The following is a 21,648-nucleotide window of genomic DNA, read 5'->3' on the forward strand; positions in this document are numbered from 1 at the left end:
CCGAAACATAATTGCCGTTTTTGTTGACATTTAAGGACACAGGTGTCGAATAGCTACTGTCTGATCGATTACCGGCGTGTTGATTTAAAGTGTCGGTCTCCATCATGTTACAGAGTGTTTGGAAAGTATTGGATTACATTTCAATAACGGAGTTTTCGCACCCACATGTATTCTCTTAAAGGCAATGTTTCAAACATTTATCAATAAAATTTACTTGTCCTGTGATGCATACTAAAATATCAGATAGATTTTCCAGCAAATTGATCGCTTTGTGTATGTATGAGTGTGTGGGTTTGTCTGTGTGTCTTGTGTGTGTGTGTGTGTGTGTGTGTGTGTATGTGTGTGACGTATGAGTGTGTGTGTCGTCTGTGTTGTGTGTGTATGTGTGTGTGAGTGTGTGTCGTGTGTGTGTATGTGTGTGTCGTCTGTGTTGTGTGTATATGTATGTGTGTGTGTGTGTGTGTGTCGTGTGTGTGTATGTGTGTGTCGTCTGTGTTGTGTGTTTGAGTGTGTGTAGTGTGTGTACTTTTCTTCCGTATGATAATGATCAGTCCTTAAAATAATGAGCTGGTTAGGCTTCAGAGGTGGTAGGGGTGGGGTGGTGGCGTATATCCGCCATTTTGACTTAGAAAAGGGAACTGTTCCCCTGGGCCATATTCAGTAATGGAGAGGTTGTAGCACTCACCAGACTACCGGAAATTAAACCTAATGATGTCATCGTATTAGTAGAGATTCATCAAGGAAGATAGAATTTCTCCATTATCTCGTTTTGTGCCGCCTTTCTTTTTATAGTGCCCATACAGCGTACACAAAACTGATCAGTGACGCAAGTCAACTGTTTTGCATATCAATTTAGTAAATTGTTTGAGGATGGCTTTTTGGCTCTATTACTCCAGATCACATCTATTTGCGAAGGAATTTACCAATTTCTATCATTTTCAGCACGTTTTTAATGTGGAATAATCCTACTGAACGAAGTGATGCGTTGCCTTGTGATCGTTCTATAATCGGCTTTAAATATTTTAAACGTTTTCACGGCGTTCTTAATTTTTATGGCTGAAGCAGATCATTATCTCGGCTTGCCAACAGCGACATGGGCGTAATCTGAGTGCAGCAACACAAAACTCAACTGAACGAGTGGTTTTGTAGTTGATATCTGCAACGCATTTGCACTCATTTTAAAGTTTATTTGAAAGGTTGTAATAAACAAATTGCGCAATAATAACACTGTTGAATATTTGGTTTTCTTATTTTTGAAAAAAATATCGTATAAGAGTGCCACCGGACCGTGTAATTGCATGTCACCTAAGGGAAATATTATGTGACTGTTGTTGTCTATTAGTTTATATTATATTATATGATCAATTTTTGCACGGCAATATATCTACGGAAAGAGAACCTACCTTAAAACACCGGGAAATGCTTCTCCATGTTTATAAATATTTACCATTGTATCATCACTATTGCATTTTTATGTTTTCTGTGTTGTGATGGGCGCCTCGGATGACAGTGCATTGTTAAGTCAATAAAACGTTCTATGTTATGGTGCTATAAACGTGTTTATGCCTGGCCATCTTCTCTCACTTCTGTGCAATTTTCCCATTTGTTTTTGTTACGTTATCGATATAATACTGGTCGCACGGAACGCATGTTTATATTCAATTATCATAATTAACTTTTCGTAAAGCATAATTGAAAAATCGAAATCATGCATTTGTCTTTATTATGATTATTCCATCTATTCATCACAGAATTAATTTGGGTTACGTTTTATTATGCGTTATTGCTCAGCGACACTGTATATTTCCCACAAGGGAGCGAATTCTTAAATCAGAAATTCACTCGATTGTGTTTTTCTTTAATTATGTTTCTTGATTATCTGGAGGCTCATTTGCCAAAGATAACAATGCACCCACATGACAGTGTTTTGTAATATCCAGAGGATGACAAATTACTACGTTAATAAGTTTCTCATCAGTGAGATAATGACGATCTTTAACTCTTATTGCTTTTGAAATATGCACTTGTTCTTTTGATGTATCTTTGTGGGTAGTGCTTGACGTCGGTGCAGAAAATGAAAGCCGCCGTTTTAGACTAATTTTATTGTGAAAAAAATTCCATAAAAACAAAGGACATTGGTTGTCATCAGTTCATATGTAAATTAAGCAAGAAATGTTAGAATCAATTTTCCAGGAATCTAATTGTTTCCGCAGCTGAAATTTTCTTTGAATTAGTAAACCAATATGACACGTATCTCCCAGAACTTGGTGATGTTAGAACAGCACGACTAATTGGAAACGTGAGTTATATTTGGTGCTTGGTTGTCAGCCAACATCCGTGTCTCTGTTAACTTAACAACACTGATTATACAGTGATTGTGAGGAAGTAAGCAGGCATATAAAACCTGTACATGAATAAAAACAAGAAAGATAGATAAAGAAAAACTTATAAAAGCTTTATGCATGATGAGGCCAAGGGCCTTACCACATAGCCGACAGCGGGTGACAACATCTACTGGAATTAGTCTGACGAGGACCCCTGTCCATGTCTGCCGCGTGCTGACTGCTAGGGAAAATTCCAGCTTGTGTATATTGTGATAATCATATGATTCAACAACCAAGCTTATGAACGTTTTACTGATTAAAAAATGCTTTCACGCCGTGCCGTTACGTAAAGATAGAAGTGATTAATTAAAAGTGTTTCCCAAGAAAAAACAATAAGTGTTATCTGTCGTGTAGCTAGAGTGAATGCAAAAGGCAGATTATAATATACCAGTCATAGCTGTTAAAACCAGATAAGGACATAATATGCGATTTTTTATTGGGAAACTGCCGGAGATCTCCTGATAAAAATGTTCAGAAATGCGTGTTAAAACGTGCCTTTGGTGCCGGGAGCGTGAAGTTAATAACGGCAGACAACTCCACGCAACAAATCTTGAAGTTGGCGTTTTTCTTTTGTTTTTCCACATCAAGGTGTAAAACTTTAGAATATTACGAATGTCTGTCAGCATTCGTTTGTTTCTTTGAATTTGGTTCCTCAAATATAAACAGGCCCGTAGGCCGGGGGGGGGGGTCGAGTGTTCGAAAGAACAACCCGTTTTGCTGGGAAAAGGTCCACTCTGGGTAAAAATTGATGTATATACTTGAGAATTTTAGAATTTTATGGTAAAAAGTCCACTTTTTCATGAAAACGACCCCCCCCCCAATGAAATTTCTGGCTACGGGCCTGATAAAAGACGCCAGCGGCTGCACTTGCTACTGGAAAGCTCTGTCGTTTCTACTCAAAAATCTCAGGTGTGACCGAATAAGCAGAGGAGCTGCGCATGCGCAGAACAGTCACCAAGCAAAGGCCGCCTATTGGTCGTTACAAAGTGATACGTTCTTTCAGTATTGACACAGAAGATCCACACTCGGATAAAATAATAGAATAAATATTAATGACACTAACTGAATCTCCATTGACTGGGTTCAGGGAAAGAGTAAAGCGTATATATATATATATATATATATATATATATATATATATATATATATATATATATATATAAAATCAAGGATACGAATAAATGAGACTTATCTCTCCATTTTATTAAAAAATGCCCTACGGCCGTTTCGGAGCACTTTTTCATGGTGTATTGACTTTATTCTCCGATATATATATATATATATATATATATATATATATATATATATATATATATATATATTGTTTTGTTTTGTTTTCTTGTCGATATCTACATGTACCATTTCTAGATTATTCTGCTTCTGTTTTCTGTTCATTGATTTATATTCCTTTACTTTCCCTCCTTTCCTTTTTTCACCGTGATTACCTGTCGTTATAAGACTTCACAGGGAGAGAGCCCACTGATTCAACCGACGACCTCCTCCTTCCTTCCTGACACCTGAAGGAATACATGAAAGATTTCAAAAGCGAGATAGAATATCTAGCGATGCTTGTGGTCGTTTGCCTCTTTATGACCTTTTAGAGATGCTAAGGATTCAAAGCATTATTTTCCACCACATCTCTTTCTTTGTTCTATCCAAAGATATTGATATCTTTGAATTTTTGTGATTTCTTTCTCCGTGGATTGGGGGGGGGGGGGGCGGATCCAGAGATATTTTCTGACAGTCTTCCAAATAATCTTTGTTGATCCACCCATTTTTTACCGTCTTCCGACAGAAAAAAATAGATACCCGTCAATGTAAACTTTAAAATCTGACCGTTTTCCGGAAGACCCAGAAGACGGCCTCCGTCCGCCCCTGACTCCGTGTCAGGGCCCCGTAGGCACGCCACATGCATAGAATTTCTATCACACGCAGATTAAATGGACAGCAGTGAAAAAGACAAAATGGGCGAATATTTGTCTCAAAGCATTGCACCAAAGAAATTCGAATTACGCAGTTCTTGTTATTAGATCTGAGCTTACGAAAGACAACTTTGCATTAAATTTGTTTTGTACTCCAATATACATCTAGATCAGAAACTGTATTGACGAAATGGAATCGGTTTCGTTTGGTTTGAACACTTGGGAGTTTCTTCTCTGCGGTGGTGAAATAACTCATTTAATGTGAAAAGTTCACCAGTTTGCAATAAACTTAAGTACCTATAAGCGTTCATGGCACGCTATGTAACTGCATAAATAAAGTATGCAACTGGAAATAAAATGAGAAAAACCATTTACAGCAGTTAATATGTTATCCCTAGTGCATTACTTCTGATCTAAATGACTGATATTAGAGCAGAGAGTAACTGCCCACATATAGCGAATATTAACTTCTCATATGTCAATGGGTTTACGCACTCCATGGTGTTAAAGTATGAGGATCTTTAACAACGAAACACATAAGTATTTTTCTCCTTGCCCCAAGGGATACATCAAATTTAGACGTGGCCTGAGTATTGAATAGCCTTAGAACCACCCCACTTTTACCAGTATTAATATCTTAGAAATTGCTTCAGAGAAATTGGGCACAGAAGGAATCTGGGGACAATTTTTCGAGTGTTTGTCAGCTAATATCTAGGTTCGCTGCAACTTTCATTTCAAGTACACTTGTAAATTTTGCGAAGACAACTTGTAAGGCACTATCAATGAGTGACAGCTGCAGGGAATCAGCCCCAGAGGAGAAAAAAAAACAGTTTTACATAAAGACTTGTTAAAAAAATACGTATTCTGTTAGCATACCGCCTACGACTTGCCTCCCTTCTTTCTCTCTTTACAGAAACTTTTGTACCACCCTGTAGGCCATTAACTTGGCTTTCAACATGGTTAAATCATTGGCTAGAAGGAAATGCGACAACCCGCAGAGAAATCTATTTTGACTATTGTATCTTCTGGGTTTAGATAACTTCCTGACGTTGGCATACGTTTATCTGAGTCTTAGAAAGTTAAGAAGCTGTCATTTACGTGATTGCTATCAGATTTTAATCCTGCATTCCAGAATTCCCCTTGAAGAATCAGAGGAATGCATTGAAGACGTGGATGTGGCGAAGTGAAGAACCTACAAGTAAGTAAAAGTAGTCGTTTCATTTATTAATGATGGTTTTAAAGGGACGTGTGCCGATATTTGAAATTGTATCTAAAACAGAATATACCATAAACCGCGTTAATAGACTGCTAGTCATTTATCTTGCAGAATGATTGAATATATTTTACAAAAAAGAGCTTACATCACCTTATAATAAACATCTTCACAAAAATAATAAAAGGAAAAAAGAAAAATACGTTATACTCCAATCGCTTCATTATTATTTACCGAAAATAGTTAACATTTGAACCACTATTAATCATGCTTCACATTCCATCGACGGGTTTTCATAACGTGCATAAATCTTTTTTGCTATAATATCTTAAAGTAACCCAAGTTATCATGCCATCGTTCATTATCTGCTTTAGTAATTAATTTCTGTCACCAAAATGATCAAATTAAACCTTGCAGTATGAATGGGCGTCATGGCACGGCGTTTCTCCATGACAGAGCATCAACTGCCGCTGATAAGATTAAAGACAGTGCGGTTAATGTGGGTGCATCACATATCGTGACAACGGAGTCAATCATTTCCTTATTTGATGAAATAAAATTACAGTACTGGGCAATTGATATTATTTCAGCACTAACATGATTGCTATAAGTTCTTATGCAGTTTGCGACCAATTAGATGCATTTGCATGGCCACTATTAGGTAGTCCCTGTCAATGGGGACAGTGATGCTTTTGAATATTTCAGATTAAAACAAACGCGATGACAATGTCAAGCTTGCACGGTTTTGCGGATTAAGCAAGCGTTTATTTGTAAAGCGCACTGCCGCTTAAATAGCTTACCATGTCGATGATATCGCTTTTCTGCGGATGAAACTCCCATTACAGTGTCAATCAACATCAACGATCTCGACATTATTAAATGCCTTAAATGTATTGCCTTATTCGACTGTATTACGTTACCAACCAGGCCCGTAACCAGGGGGGTTCTTTCACGCGATTCTCAGAAGTTATCTGAAATTCTGAATATCTGAAGTTATCGGACCGTTTGTGCATACATGCAGATGGAGCCATCTTAAGATTAAATATTCATAATGTGAAATTCGGTGTGCGTTGAAAAAACAATAACCATTTCCCTTTTTGCTGGGGAAAGGTCCACTCTGGGTAAATTTGATCTAGGTAAACTAAGATTTCATGATAAAAAGGTCCAATTTTCAGAAAAAGAACCCTCCCTTTTGCAATTGTTTGCTACGGGCCTACTAATGTTGTCAACGGCTCGAAATACACATACCTATAATTGTTGCGTGGGCGGGGCTCCCTGGTTCCAAAATCATGGTAAATAGACTACGATTAACTTTCATTATAAAGAACCCACCTGGTGATAGATGATAGCACTCTACACTTCCGACAATGACTGTACCATCATATGTTAGCTTGGAGTGTCGGTCGCCGCTAATTGCATTTAACAATACTGATTCAATAACAGCACTTGGGTTTAACAAGCATACTCATCAACGATGTCAGAGCAGCTATCATAAATGTTGATATGACAAATGCGCATAGCTATGATGTATTAATGACAATATCTGATACCAGTTGCCTTATTTTTGATGGTCTTTGTTATCAGCTAAACTACTTGCCAGAGGTTTATTATAAAGAGGATGTTAGGAAGATAGCACGCGATTCTCTGAAAAGAAGCCGTTTTTTGCATACATGTAGATCTAGGCATCGTAAGATTAGATCTTCTTAATGTGAAATTCAGTGTGCGTTGAAAAAGCAATAACTATTTCTTGGAATCGCGCTCCACAATCGTCTGGGTGATATCAGCTCAGAAAGATTATTCTGCCCCTGTATACAAGTCTGGTGCTATATTTTTCTGCAAGGCAAACCCGACAGTATCAAGAATTTGCATTACTTACCGACATTAATTTTGAAGAAATGGTACTTATTCATTTGCACATTTAAGTCAGGTTACCCAACATTATGATTTTGGTATCGAAAGCATGCATGGTCTGATAATGATGTTTCTCAGTGGTTTCCCCATCCTTATTACTCCTATAATTCGTACCTGACTGGTAACCAGAGTGTTTCTTTGTGTGTTTTGAGAAAAGCCAGTCATATTGATTTCAAACGCTGCCATCAGAACCAGAGTCCATTATCAAAGTTTGTTCCTAAAGTGTTTTCAAAATCCTAGTTATCGTTATGATAATCCTGGTGGTTAACAAGTGTTCACTCCTAACTTCTGGATGTTTTGAGAAAAGACAACATTGCTCCCAATTGTGAATGTGGTAAGTGTTGAAAAACAAACTTAATTTGATAATGGGTACAATTTCTTCTAACCACACTGGAATTTTCTCAAAATATCCAAGGATACACGCGTGTAACGAGTAGCCGATATGTATGCATTAAATAGCTATCAAAGATCTAAAAACGAATCAGGATAACCTTTTTTCTCTCCTTTTTTTAAAAGCAAAATGCTCTTAGCTTTTATTTGGTAAGTGGTTAAAATTCATAACTGACCCTAGGGAAACTTTATGTCGTTGTTTATATGCTCAAAAATCGCATAAACTGTGAAGCTGTCACCCTCTCCCTTTCAACCTCCTGAAAACGTAGCTGCTCTGTTCGTTAAACATAATGTTTAAAATGAAGAATTGCAATCCGTGTTTATAGAGAGTGGCTGCTTGTTTACCAAATAATCAGTTTTTTCCTCTCACATTCCTGCTGGTCACAAACTCTGTGTCAGGCAAAGAGACACCAGATAGCTGTTTTCTGACGAGACTCGATTTGTTAAGAAGCTATCTCATCAGTAACTGCTCACGTGGACGTTATAGATGTTGTATAGTCTCGTTGTATATTTATTATATCTTTTCATAGAATGACAAATTGTGGCAAAATATTAGCAAATCGGTTCCACGTGAATAAATGACAACTCGAGACCATGCGCCGTGAAAACAAAACTGTATTAAACACCGATGTACTAAATCAAGACGCACCGGTTTTGGATACCAGGGAAAGAATGACAGGTGTCATTTCCATCCGTGATCTTTGCTAAAACCCACGCCTTCCTGTTCCTGAGGCGAGTAATTTACCAACAGAGTCATGCAGTCAATATCAATAAGGCTACACTCTGCACGTCATTCTCGAATTCTTTTTTTATCAACTCGGCAGGAGATTAGCAACCTTTTCCAAATAAAGATATGTCAAATCAAAGAGAAATGGTTTCACTCTACTTATCTCCTGTCTATTTGTGATGCAGCTTGCTTATTTTTAGATTATAAAAGTTTACAATAATTGGAGAGATTTAAGACAAGAAAAAATTGTAAGATAAGCCAATCTCGTGTCAGTTTTATTGATTTTATAGATGAGTTTCAGCTAGACAGCATATCAAGTTTTTTGTTTTGTGGCAAAGTGTAGTGATGCGATTTGCTCGGTTGGGAAGAAAAGTTTATTACTGCAACTATTGGATAAACGATTTGGTTTCATTGTTTAGAATGAACTGCTGTACTGCATCTGAGAGGTATTTGGGCGGTTTTGTGTTTAAATTAAATAACTCAAACATAACCTCAATGTGTTATGTCTATATCACCAGCTGTATATGACAAGCATTGTGATTTTAAAAGTGATGGAAGAAAATCTGGAAAATTCAATAGTTCAATTGGGAGATGCACATCCAGGGAGCGTAATCGAAAGTGAATTTGTTCAATGCATCTAATTGATACAATATCTTGTCCCGATGCTTCTTAGCTTTTTTTATTTTGCATGTTGACGAACTTACTCACGTATGCCCTTTGGGATGTGAAATGTCCTCATTGTGTATCGGTATTGATATTATGAGACACAGACTGCAACGATATTTAACTAGAATCTGATACGGGGAAAGGTACAGCGTAGGCTAAATGCACAAACTAGCTCGGGACCTGGTTTACTGAGATGTCTTCCGCGTGTAATCGCATAGCAATTATCTGGTTCAATTAAACAAGCACTTGGTCCTTTTGGCCATCTTTAACGATATAAAAATAAAGCAAGAGACGTGTTCTAAAAAAGCTGGGTCTCGGATTAAATGTATAAGCCATGAGTAATGGAAGTCGCATACTGTCTCCTAAACAGTTCATGTTTTTGCCCTAAAGGAATTTTTAGCGCCGAGTACAATTTAACTTTACTGTCAGCATTAAGTGTATCCCAATTCCCAAGAGATCTCTTGTTTGGTAAGTGCCACTCTTTCCTGAAAATATCATTTCGGCGTTCGTTGTTGATTGAGCTTTTTAGGGTAATGCACACCTTAAATGGTAGACCCTTGTATAATAGCCGAATGTTGATACTTAAAAAAGCTTTTAGATTGGTATCGATTATTATTGTTTAAATGCGAAGTTGGTTTATTGTCTTTTGATGAATGGTCGACAATATTTCATATCGAATATAAAGTAAGTGCACGTCAACATGGTGTATCAGTTCATAAAGAGAACAAAGTTCTGTCGACTCATGTTACAGGAGGGGCGATTAATCACAGCCTGGAAAAAGTTTGAGCGAAGTTTGAGCAAGCCTAGCTTGTTTGACCGTTCTGTCTTCGCACATTTATATATGCAGTCATGTTGTGCCTTCAAATGTTGTACGTTTGACCGACATTCATATTATGGTGCTGCTCTTTGACAATACAAGCAACTTTTGAACTTTTGGCGCTGTCTTGATATTGAACTCTTGCCTCCATCAATCAAACTTATCCGTCGGTCTATTGAACGTTGCTCCTTATACACATTCATATAGAATTAGATGAAATATGTCATCATACTGACGTAGAAGGAAACAAGGCCTGGGTGAACTCCCATTATATTGGTATAGAAAGAACATGTATATACTGGACCCAAGGCTGGATGAACGCCCATTATACTGGTATAGAAAGAATAGATGTATACTGGACCCAAGGCCTGGATGAACACCCATTATACTGGTATAACATGTGTATACTGGATCAAAGGCTTGTGTGAGCTCCCATTATACTAGTATGAGTGTCCAAGTGTGTCCCAGCGTGTATAGTGTGCCCAAAGCCTTGATCTTATAAAAGTTGTGTTCACGTTGCATTCGTAAAACAAGTAAATAACCTCCAGTTCTCTGTTTACACTCATGCAGCATGGGTTAATTTGAACTCACTATTTCTCTCCCAGGCCCAGATGTATCCGTTTGATTATCTATCGATTCTGGCTCTTTTCATTACTGCAGAAAGAATCCCTTGAAATGAACTTTTTTTGACGAATCCCACTCAACACCTGGGGAAAATAATTCCTTCTCTTTTTACACACACAAACACACACACCATGCAGAAGTGGAATGCATTCGTCACACACGGCAATCTTGCAAGTTGTAAACAAACGTTTAATTGAAGTCAGTGCCTGCTTAACAGAACTCAAAGCCAAATAGACGATAGTGTGAAAAGAAAATAATTTACTTTCCTTGGGTTTCTCTCCCAATTATTATTATCAAATCGTAATTGTAATTTTAGTCATTATTATTTGACATTGAGGTAATGTACAGGAGGTGGCATAATAGGGAAACATTGAAATAAAAGTAGACATTTGATGTTTTTTTCAAAAAAAAAAAGTTCTTCGGCTTATTTAATTTTCTGAGTAAAGTACCATTTCATTGGTGTTTTAATACTTTTTAACAATCGTTTCAGTGTCTTTTTGACGCCAGTTCTTTTATTGAATTCATCAATGGAGCATTACAGAAATACATTTTTAAATTAAAAGCGGCCATTAAATGCATTGTTTAGATGTTAATATTTTCGAAATTATCATCAGTTTAAGATTTATACACGACGCATAAGACATTCATATCAACGTTTAGAAATAGTCTGCAGCGTGTTACCTCTTGGTGCTGCTGCCAGTGCTCTCAAGGGGACTTCTTCTGATAGGTTACATTGATATTTTATCCGAGTCGGTATTCCTGGCATTAGTGCTATAGTTTATCTGAGTTGCTACAGATGTGTCTAAGGACCAGTAAACCGTTGATGTGGCGAGTTGTGATTGGCCACAGATTCTGTATGGGGTTCATATTTGAGGATCTTGGTGGCAGCGGTGGCTTCTCAACCCCTTGATTCTGCAAGTAATATGCAATTGCAAGTGTTCCGCGTGGATGGGCATGTTTAGAATTAAATTATTCCTATTGTGCTCTCTAGCAAAAAAGATGCAGCTGGTTTCAGAATATCCCTTTATTTGACGGGGATCAGGTTTATATCGATGATTACCAATGGGGTTTTGGCACCAACTAGAATTTCGCTCTTAACACAGATGCCCCGACAACCTCCAGACAATCTAGGAGCGACACCAACTTCGTTATGGGAAATTTCAGGTATTCTGCCAACTGTAATTTGACCAAATAAAATTTGAACCGCCTGGATAGGTCCAAATGCTTTTAAAGAAAATGGATTTGTGTTATGGCGCAATAAAAAATTGTAATCGAAGTCTGGGGATAATTACGTAAGTGTCTGTTTAACATGATTAGAATTTTTAGAAATTCAGGTGGCGTTTTCTGGGAGTTTATATTTTGTCTACGTAGACTCACTGCTCCTGCCAGTGCAGAGGTTGTGTTCGTCTGCTCTGGTTTGACGGAAAGATGTCCAAATGAGTAGCACCGGCGATGACACGTGAGAGTTGAAGCAAGGTAAATGTGGTAAATATTGAAATGGTGTTTCATGTTTTTTCTACGAAAATTGGGGCGTAAATCGTGTTACAAGGGAGACGTTGTCCGTGCAAAGTTCACCGGGGTCGATCCACAAACCATGTATCAAATGACTGATTCAGTTATCTGGTACATGAAGGTGTTGCAGACAACAAATATCATTTAACATGACAAACATTCTCAACCAAAGTCTCCATATTGGCAGAAATGCGTGGACAAGTTCACTCGGTGAAAAGAATATCATGTAAAGATTGCTTCACCGTCTAACCCATCTACTTAAGTTACCGGCATTAACATCGTCTGCTTCGAGCGTATGACTTGTTCTGAAATGACATGATGGGATTGTGACGAACTGTCACTTTCGTGCGGCTTCATGGCGTTTTCTCGTCTTTTTTTTTTTGGTCATCTCAATGTGTCATTTTGTTAATAACTCTCATCATAAGGTTTCTCACTTCAGGAAATACCTGTCGTTCATCTGGATTCCGGACCTCAGTTGCACTCAAAATTGATTTTACTAAAGCGTTTTATGTTTAACATCAGAAATAAGACGCCAAATTGCAACCGTTTGCTCAATTATCTCTCTATAATATCGTCCATTGATCGCATAATACATGTTAATTTGAGTCAGAAGAAACATCAAGTATAGTTAATTAAGGCATCATGCCAGTGCAACCAAATACTAATGCAAATTTTAATATATCCATATCCGATACCAATACCTTTATTGCGAAAATGTTAATCAAGTTTTGGTTAAGAAGACGGCAACGACAGTCTACTCAAAGACAAACAACGGAGAACCTGAATCGGATGAAGCCTGATTCAGCGGACCCTCAACTGTTGATTAACGGCATATGTGATAATTTTCCAAAAAAAAAAGAGGGATGTACATGTACCATTAACACTGTACCAAAATTTGCAAGACTCGAATCTTCGAATCTGGACTTCGAAATCATGAAAACGGTTGTCTGGAGCCTTTTGTAGCATTTGGTTTTATATTAAAAAATATTCGGAAATTTAGTTTTGTTTACAGCATCAATGAATATATACTAAGAATACCTTAACTTATGGTACTGGTCAGTGTGTATGAGTTAAAATCCACCAAACCTACTCAATGAACATAGGGGTTGCTTGCTGTTATGGAATTATTGAATGGGCTCTTCTGTTTATGAATCTGATCCCATTCCCATAGATTTTAGACCGATCTATCCATGTGGGGAGTCTCACTATATTACTGTCAGCTTAGCCGACTTAAGCGTCTGTCCCGCCTACTAAAAGCTGTAAAGGGGTAATTAACTATGGTGCGCGCTCTGCTGACTGCAATTTAGCTTGAACCCCCAGGGAGTTAGGTCGATCTAAATCTAAATCTCTGGATCGATCTAAATCTCTGAGAATGCACGCTACGTTAGAGACCCCTATGATATCAGGGAATACTCCAAACCAACACACACACACACACACACACACACACACACACACACTTCCATTCAAATCCATCACGTAAATTATTTCAGGAAATTAGGAAATAAAGACAACCATTTAGGTACAGTTTTCCAGAAGTACTAAAGACACGGCCACTGAAAGTGCGTCAGTTTCTTAATTAAAGCGTTAATCATTTCTTAAGTCAGCCTTTAATTATATAGAGAGGAAAGATAAAGGAAGTGTGGTTTTCTCAAACCATACCCTTTCAATATCCGCTCGATCTCCATAAAGGATATATGATCTGTATTTGACCACTCTATTCCTTTGTACTCAAAGTTACAAGAATATGAATATGCCATGCCTTTAAGACATATTCAAGAGCGGACTTACTGATTTATGGACTAAATAAAGATGATCGCACTTAATAGCAAGACGCCTAATCTCCTAATGGTCTCCCCACCATCCACACGCGCCTTTAAACGGATTAAATCTGGGCTCCGAGGTTTAATTGCTAGACCCCTGCAGGGACGGCTCGTGTGGAGGCGGGGAGACCAGCAGGGGATTAAGTCGCTATTGCTATTAAGTGGGTCGGCCATATTTGATCCGCGGATCTGTTAGTCCGTGGATCAACGAGTTCTGAATGCGCTCTAAGAATGTGAAAACTTGCCAATAAAAGATAGGTAGGGGACCTATGAAGACGAGCTCAGCAGCAGACATTGCGAGGCTGTATGTAATTGGCTAACGGAATCCAAAACGAGTACACGTTTTAGGGACCGTTCACATGGAAAGTCTATTTTCTAAAAATCTATCTTCTATTCGCGGTATCTTGTGATCACGGTCTGTGCCCTGAATATCCCGCGGCCTAATTACTGGCAGCGTGAGCCAGTCTCTTCCGTGATCACAAGATACCGCGAATATAAAATAGATTTTTAGAAAATAGACTTTTCATGTGAACGGTGCCTTAGATGTTGTCACCGTGACTGCCGATAGACAAATTGCAAAATAGAACCAATGGCTACGTTATAGGTGTAGAAATGAAAACGAGAACCCGCGAGAATTTACGTTGACCAAAATCGTTCCCAGGCCCTCTGGCGGTTGACCCTCAGAGTTGAATTATCCAAATAACAACGGGGTCTACTATTGTCTTCCAACAGTAAATCTGCAAATCAATCCACCAAATCAATCCACCAAAGAGCTGTTTTACATCGACATCACATCTAATTAGTTTTACGTTTGCTCCGCTGCTGATATAGTGTTGTGCAGTACCTGCCTTAACTGAACACTACGTTTGTTTACTAAATTAAAAGCTAAATCACGGTTTTAACAGCGGCGACAGTGTCTACTGCTACCCTCTACCAGGGTGGCAGATTATACAGGGTAAAATTCGCAAAGCCAGAGTTAGTAAAATGACCGTCTATTTATCTAAAAACATATCTATGAAAATCCCGTGAAAAGTCAATCTGTGGCCCTGGTACAGGGTAGCCTGTCGATGTGAGGGACCAACGCTGCCCATCGTAACCCCCCTTTCATTATCACTGTCGGGGGCTGCGCACTTGCGCGTAAGATGTAGAAAGCGCAAGCTATTAAAGTGTAAGTTTTTGTAATGGCTACACGGTACATGTAACAACAAATTCACCTCTGTTTCATCAACGGCATACACTTTTCATGTACTAATGTACCTTTCTTGTGTTTTCTTATTTAGACTGAGGGCGATTTGGGTTTCCCTTTGGTATATCCTCAGTTGACGGGCTGATTTGAGTACAGTCTGAAGTATTGATTCCACCGTCTAAGTTACACGCAACTTTAATATCCGTTATAAATTATTTAGAACACAGTTATTGATAGTGTGTATTCTTTTCAAATTAAAAAAGATATCTCGAAATCTTTCAATCATTGTCAGAAATGATAAGTGATATCAAGTGGAATCTTTCCGGAACAAATGCATTGCAGTTTATCTGGTGAAAAGCGGACATGCCTTGAATTGAGAATTATTAATGACGTCACCCGGCTGAGCATTTTGGTCATTTCTCTTTTATCGTAAGCGACCACAGTTATTTGTAAGCGAAAGAGATCTTGGACAAATGGGCGATCGTTTTCCATTAGAGCCAGGTACAATACTATGTATTGTCACTGGAACGGGGATACATTTTGTCGATCTAAGTTAAACCAGTCAAAGTGGCCAAGAAGGCGACAGTGAGACTAGCTTTGATTTTGATTCTGGAGAAAGAGGGAGATCCCAGTAAAGAGTACACCTATTAACTGGTAGGTACAATGTGCATGCAACAGTATTTGAGTATATGACCATAACTGACTCTGTATAGGTATCTTTTAAGATAAAAATCCAATTAATTAATTAATTAACCCTAGTGTTTGTTCTTCAGGGAGGTACCGGTAGTTAAAAAGGAGACGAATATACATGCCACGAACGAAGTCCAATATTGTAGTATCACACACACGTACGCACGTGGGCACACACGCGCGCGCGCTCGCTTACGAAGCTATGGACCACTAAGTTTTTTCCACTTATGAACGAGATTTTAGGTTTAGGTCTCTCAAAAATGGTAAGAAAAAACGGCCAATAAGTGTAACAGCCAAGTCAGGATAACCGTTATCCTCGCGATAATAATTATAACCTATATGTCTGGATACGAGTTCCAATTAGTCGTGGTGTTAGTAATTGTAAAATATTGACAGGATGCGATTAAATACAAACACACGCAGTGAGAAATGTCGTTACTAGCAGCGACTGGCAAAAATATTTTATTGTTTTGGGTATGACATAACAGAATCACTGACACTTAATGTCAAGTGTACGCAGGGTTCTACTAGAGTGTTAACGCTGTTGAATGTCTTAAGAGCCTGAACACAAGTGTACAAGCTGTGAGTAAGTACCTTTGTAGTTGATTTCACGGAGCAAATATACCATCATACTTCTTGAGCGCCGAATACCGGCTGTGCAATATTAATATCTTGACTTGGGAAATGACGCTGACATTCTGAAAATGTCAAGCGTTCATCTGCTGTTCAGGTATGTTAAGTTGTGTCTCATGACCTGTCTGAAATCGTGAAAGTTTTGTCCCTGCGGAATGAAGTAGCCTTCACTGTGCCTTGGGCCTGTTGATGGCAAAGAAATGAATTCTCTTGGAAATTTCAGCAGTATGCCCTTTATCGGTAACGTGTACCCGATCCAAAGCCTGTTAAATCTCACGATCTTAAAAGGGCGATTTTACTTTAAATTTCCTATCTTTAACGTCACTAGTGAAAGCCACCATTTTCCTATCTTAATTAAGAGAGTGACTTAAACACTAGTTACTAAATAATATTGTATAGATAGAGTGCCGAAATTACACATTAAAATCGATGTACCACACCTGTACACTACTCTTTACCAGGCCACAAACAACACAAACTTTTTTCACGGATATGTTTCTGGTTAACTCATTCTACTGTTACAGAAAAGAGTACATAATTAATCTGCAGCCCTGGCAGAGTTTACACAGTTTGAAAGAAGGATAATGTTTATTGAAAATGGAATCGATTATTGTCACTGACATTTGATTCGTTACAAAGGTTCCTCTTCTCTCACATGAAAGCAACACAAAACCTGCGTGTAGGCCTACCTTTCACAAACACGAGAGGTCGCAAGAAAAAAAAGGGACGTCGTGAACTGGGTGACCTCTCCATGAATTCCTCCAATCACCACTTCTCGTGATGTCACACTAGAGCGAGAATTGGAAACCCAGTTGAAGTAATCCGAATATAGATCACGCTGATTGTCTTGAAGTCAAACTCTACATTCAACAATTAACATACTTGAATGTTCAAAAGCTAACAAGAAAGCATTTGTTCAGTTACATGTAGCAAAGCGTTTTTTTAATTGCCTTCGAAGGTGGAGATAGCACGCAATAATAATAATAATAATGATAAAAATAATAATAATAATAATAATTATATATATATATATATATATATATATATATATATATATATATATATATATATATAGTAATGGTAATGACAGTAAATAAACGAAAAAAAAAGAAAAAATATATAAATAGTGTTGTACAATATACTTTATAAAGAATATACAAGTAAACTGGGATCATTTGTGCATTTCTAATTAATCATTTGCGTTTTCTCATAACTTTACTTATAATAGTTAAATACTGATCTTAAGACCATATAAAATCACCAGCAAATCTTTTAAGGCCAACGCACAGAAAACAAAGGGGGAAGGGGGGGGGGGTCATTTTCATACACTATCTTACGTGTAGCCCTGACATCACACGTGTCTGGCGTGAGTTGTACCTTGTATTGAGCCCCCTGGGAATATTGTAGGAGTGGTTAATTAAAGAATTGCATGTTTATAATTAGATTACACTTTTTTTGAAGTCAATCTCGTCCTTTTTACCTCACAGTATGGTATATTTTGGTGCCCCACACGAGAATATAACCTGACGATTGTAGGCGCGCCAAAGAAAGCCCTAAGGGGTTAGTAAGGATTGGGAATTACGAGACAAACATACTTTTATTCTTGCTGCACTTAATGGCGCCATCCCATATACGCTTCTTCATTTCAATAAGGATATATTTAGGAATAAAAAATGTCCATCATTACATTTTCGAGGTGATCGCTGTACTGTAGATCGTAACAACGTCTTTGAAGGTTTTCCATCTTCTCAGACTGGTTGTTCATCTTTCATAAAGGTGAAATGAGGGGAGACAGTTGACATTTCTTGGAAAATTATTGTTTTGCAACGTGAACGTTCAACGCTCCTTGTGTGACTGTAACTATCATCCTGCAAGATCACGTTTTTTTCAGCTTACTTGGCAAGCGGACTAATAGCCCGGGCATTCATCTAACACACAAGACAAATAACGCAATCTCGAAGCAGGGACAGTGTTTCTAACCATAAAAGAGTGCGCAGCGTGCGTTTTATTGGTTAACTCAGGTTATTTGGAAGAGATAAAAATTCTGACAACAAATATGTTTTTTGCTTCTTCTTCACATTTTACTTGTAAGCTTGAGGCTAAATGTAGCGTCACTTTCCTGACTAGATGTGGCATTACATTACCTACGTTTCCGTTCTAATTATTTCCTCTCTACTGTAAATTAGGCTTGTGGTATATCTGGCAGACTTGTAGTAGGGCCTACGTTATTCTCCTTAATTAGAAGAAATGACATTTTGGATAATCTCGCATTTTGTAAGCCTTAATAAAAATTGATTGGTTTCATTTAGGTCTCAACTAATTGTTTTTAGTGGTCGGCGACCAGTTGCTACAACTTATTTGCCAAGTGGTTTCCAAAAGAACGCCTGGTTATTATATAGTCACGCCGGTTTTTGGTGCATCATCGAAAAACCTGCAGGCGACCTAAAGAACAATTTGTGGTATCCAACCGGTTGCTAATAGGTCGTTGATCGAACTGCAACTGGTATGCAACTGATCGTGCGGTTTTCCCTTTGTCTCTTTATCCCCAAGCGTTTACCACTTACAATACAAAGTAATTAAATCGTGACAGGTCGTGCGCATCGTGTCCTTTTTCCTTTCTCATCCTTGGATACCAAGCACTGGATGGACGTTAAGTTGCATAAACTGAAACTTTTTATTAATGATTCTTTGACATTTGAAACGATATCTGACATTATTTATAGATAATTTTAATGGTTGAAAATACGATAATAGTTAAGAATTATACATCCGTTTTTTTCTGCAAGAGGTTAGATTCCGGTGTCACTGTAGCTGTATGATGGTTTTTGTGATAGTTATACACTTTATTCACATTTTAGACTGTCAGCACATCTGCACATGATACATCTCTCCAGTGTGCTTTGATACTTCAAAATGTCAAATGCAATTGACATTCACTACTGTGCGGATAAATCCACACAATTATCGCTGTCTCGCGTATATTCCCTTATTTGAACAGTTAATACAATACCCCAGTGATGAGCGTTTATTGATTTAACACTACGAAACAAAAAATACAAAAGCTAAATTGAAATTAAAGCCGCATTCTCCTTCCGATTGTGTAAGGTTCATAATGAATTGTGGTTACAAGCTTTACCTCAACGTGCGCGCTGTTTGATTAAATCACGATATTGAAACGGGGAATAGATGTAAAGTATTCTTGGATTGGGGTTTGGGTGGAGTAGAAATTGAAAACGTTCGGTTGATCACTGGTAACATGACTAGCCCATTGAAGCACTCTAATACTTCCAGGGTTGAAGCCAAGGGATCGCGATAAATGACGGCGGTGATTATTGATTGACTTGGACAGTATTCGTTCGCACGGATCACACACATACCATATCGCTAGGGCATTTAGGAAGTGTACGCGTTAAGTATGTAAAATATCTGGAGTCCACTGTGGCTTTCTTGATGTATTTAATTCCAGATTTGATTGGAAAAAACATGCCACAGTTTGCTTTATTATCGAATACTTAAAAACATTGGCTCTTAGGTTTTCGCATTGCCCAGGACAAATCAGTAATTTAAACAGAATCGGAGACAATTTGTAACATTATCTACCCACCACTGTTGCATAGATTGCGTAGAAACTGTTGTGCATCCGTGAAACACACACTAGTCGGGGTAAGACTGGAGTGATACGTTACTATCGATAATCAGGGGAAATTACGTTATTCGTGGTTCTTGCGTGTCCCAGAATCCTTTACATTCTCAATACAAAACAAATCACCGTAAGCAAAATTTAGAATGAATGCACTTACTTACCAATACACAATAGAAAAAAACACAGCTCAGCAGATTATGAAATACTGAATTCGTATGTTTCGGTAATAAAACAAAAGAAATGTTCAAAAAAATGTCCTTTATGCTGGGAATTCGAATTCCCGAGAGAAGCACAGAAGCCCTTTCTTCCATTATTAATATTTGTGATAGATAACAATGAGAAAACCTTCAGGTTCGAGACATTAGTATCAACGTTAATAGGATTTACTTAGAGAGCTTCCCTTCAAGCTTTGATAAATATTATCTTACTTGATAAAATACACCAGTTTGGCAGGCGATCAGTCCTAAGCTAGGCGTAAATTGTGTTAAAGATGCTTTCACCAAAAACACCTTGGGCGATTAGCAATCCTCCTCGGATCTGTTTCCTATTTATGTATGAATTATAAATGAGAAAATACGACTACATTCGAGCAATCTAAAACAAATAAAAGCCTTTATTGGCCACTAAGTGTTTCAATGGGAATGAAGCCATGCATACGTGATCTGGATGATAACAGTGAGAATTTAAAGGCTATCAATGAGGGACAGGTGGCCAAAATTTTTATGGAAGAATAAAAATACTTTTCTGGTTTATTTTAAACAAATGTAGGCCTAGTGTTCAGTCCCTGCCTTACCCGTTCCCCCCACCCCTTTTTCCAGGAAAATTGCGACCTTTAGTTGAGAATCATCACAATTTCGCTACGAGGGTCCAAATTAAAGAAAGAGAATGTCATTTTGACCTGTATATATAGCGCTGCATTGCCAGATGTAACATGACGGAGAGTCCCATATGATAGAGAGTCCGCTTCCCATTCATTTGTACAGGTAAGCCTCGCTCTAGATTTTGACCCACTTAGGTCAGGCTAACCCTAACCATTATAAATAAATGGAGGGCGGATTTTACTGGTTCACGGACCCTCAGTTTCGTTACACCGGAATCTCAGAAATTCCTAGCGTGAGGCTGAGGCAATTTCTGTCGTGCAGAATTGAGGGCCGCGTGTGGAAATTGACGCAAAGTTCTGTCTGAGAAAAACCAGAAGGCACGCAGCACATATATAAGAAGTTGGATCAGCGCTCAGGAATACGTTTATTTCTGAAGAAAGCTGAAGGGAGCAAGCACCTGTGGCGCGGAGATTTTTCCTTACGTTGAAACCGTCGTGAGCTGAAAGACAAGGGAGAGACTGTGAGATCAGGTATCAGTCCTTGCACATATTAAAGCAATGGACCATAGTTCCTCCATATCAAACGATGGTTGAATTTTCAGTTGTGTGAGTAACGAAATGTAATGTAGGCCTATTTGGCTTATGCTTTTTGAAACAAGTTCGCATAAATATTAAAAAAAGAACTTA

At 38.1% G+C, this 21,648-nt stretch overlaps 1 protein-coding gene across 4 annotated transcripts in view; it reads left to right on the forward strand.

Moving 5' to 3' along the window:
• Positions 1–21,648, forward strand: part of LOC106169038 (FMRFamide receptor) — a 48,567-nt gene that overhangs the window by 22,351 nt on the left and 4,568 nt on the right. For 2 of the 4 annotated variants that reach the window (XM_087018025.1, XM_087018026.1), the window contains exon 3: positions 5,439–5,504. The gene's annotated coding sequence lies outside the window, so the exon portion shown is untranslated. Of the gene's footprint in view, positions 1–5,438; positions 5,505–15,724; positions 15,830–21,161; positions 21,493–21,648 lie in introns of those variants that run through there. The other 2 variants (XM_087018027.1, XM_087018028.1) reach the window with 2 other exon arrangements.

This window comes from Lingula anatina, chromosome 7 (genome assembly GCF_051362555.1).
Source record: "Lingula anatina isolate TDL-2025a chromosome 7, LinAna3.0, whole genome shotgun sequence".
Lineage (NCBI taxonomy): Eukaryota > Metazoa > Brachiopoda > Lingulata > Lingulida > Lingulidae > Lingula > Lingula anatina.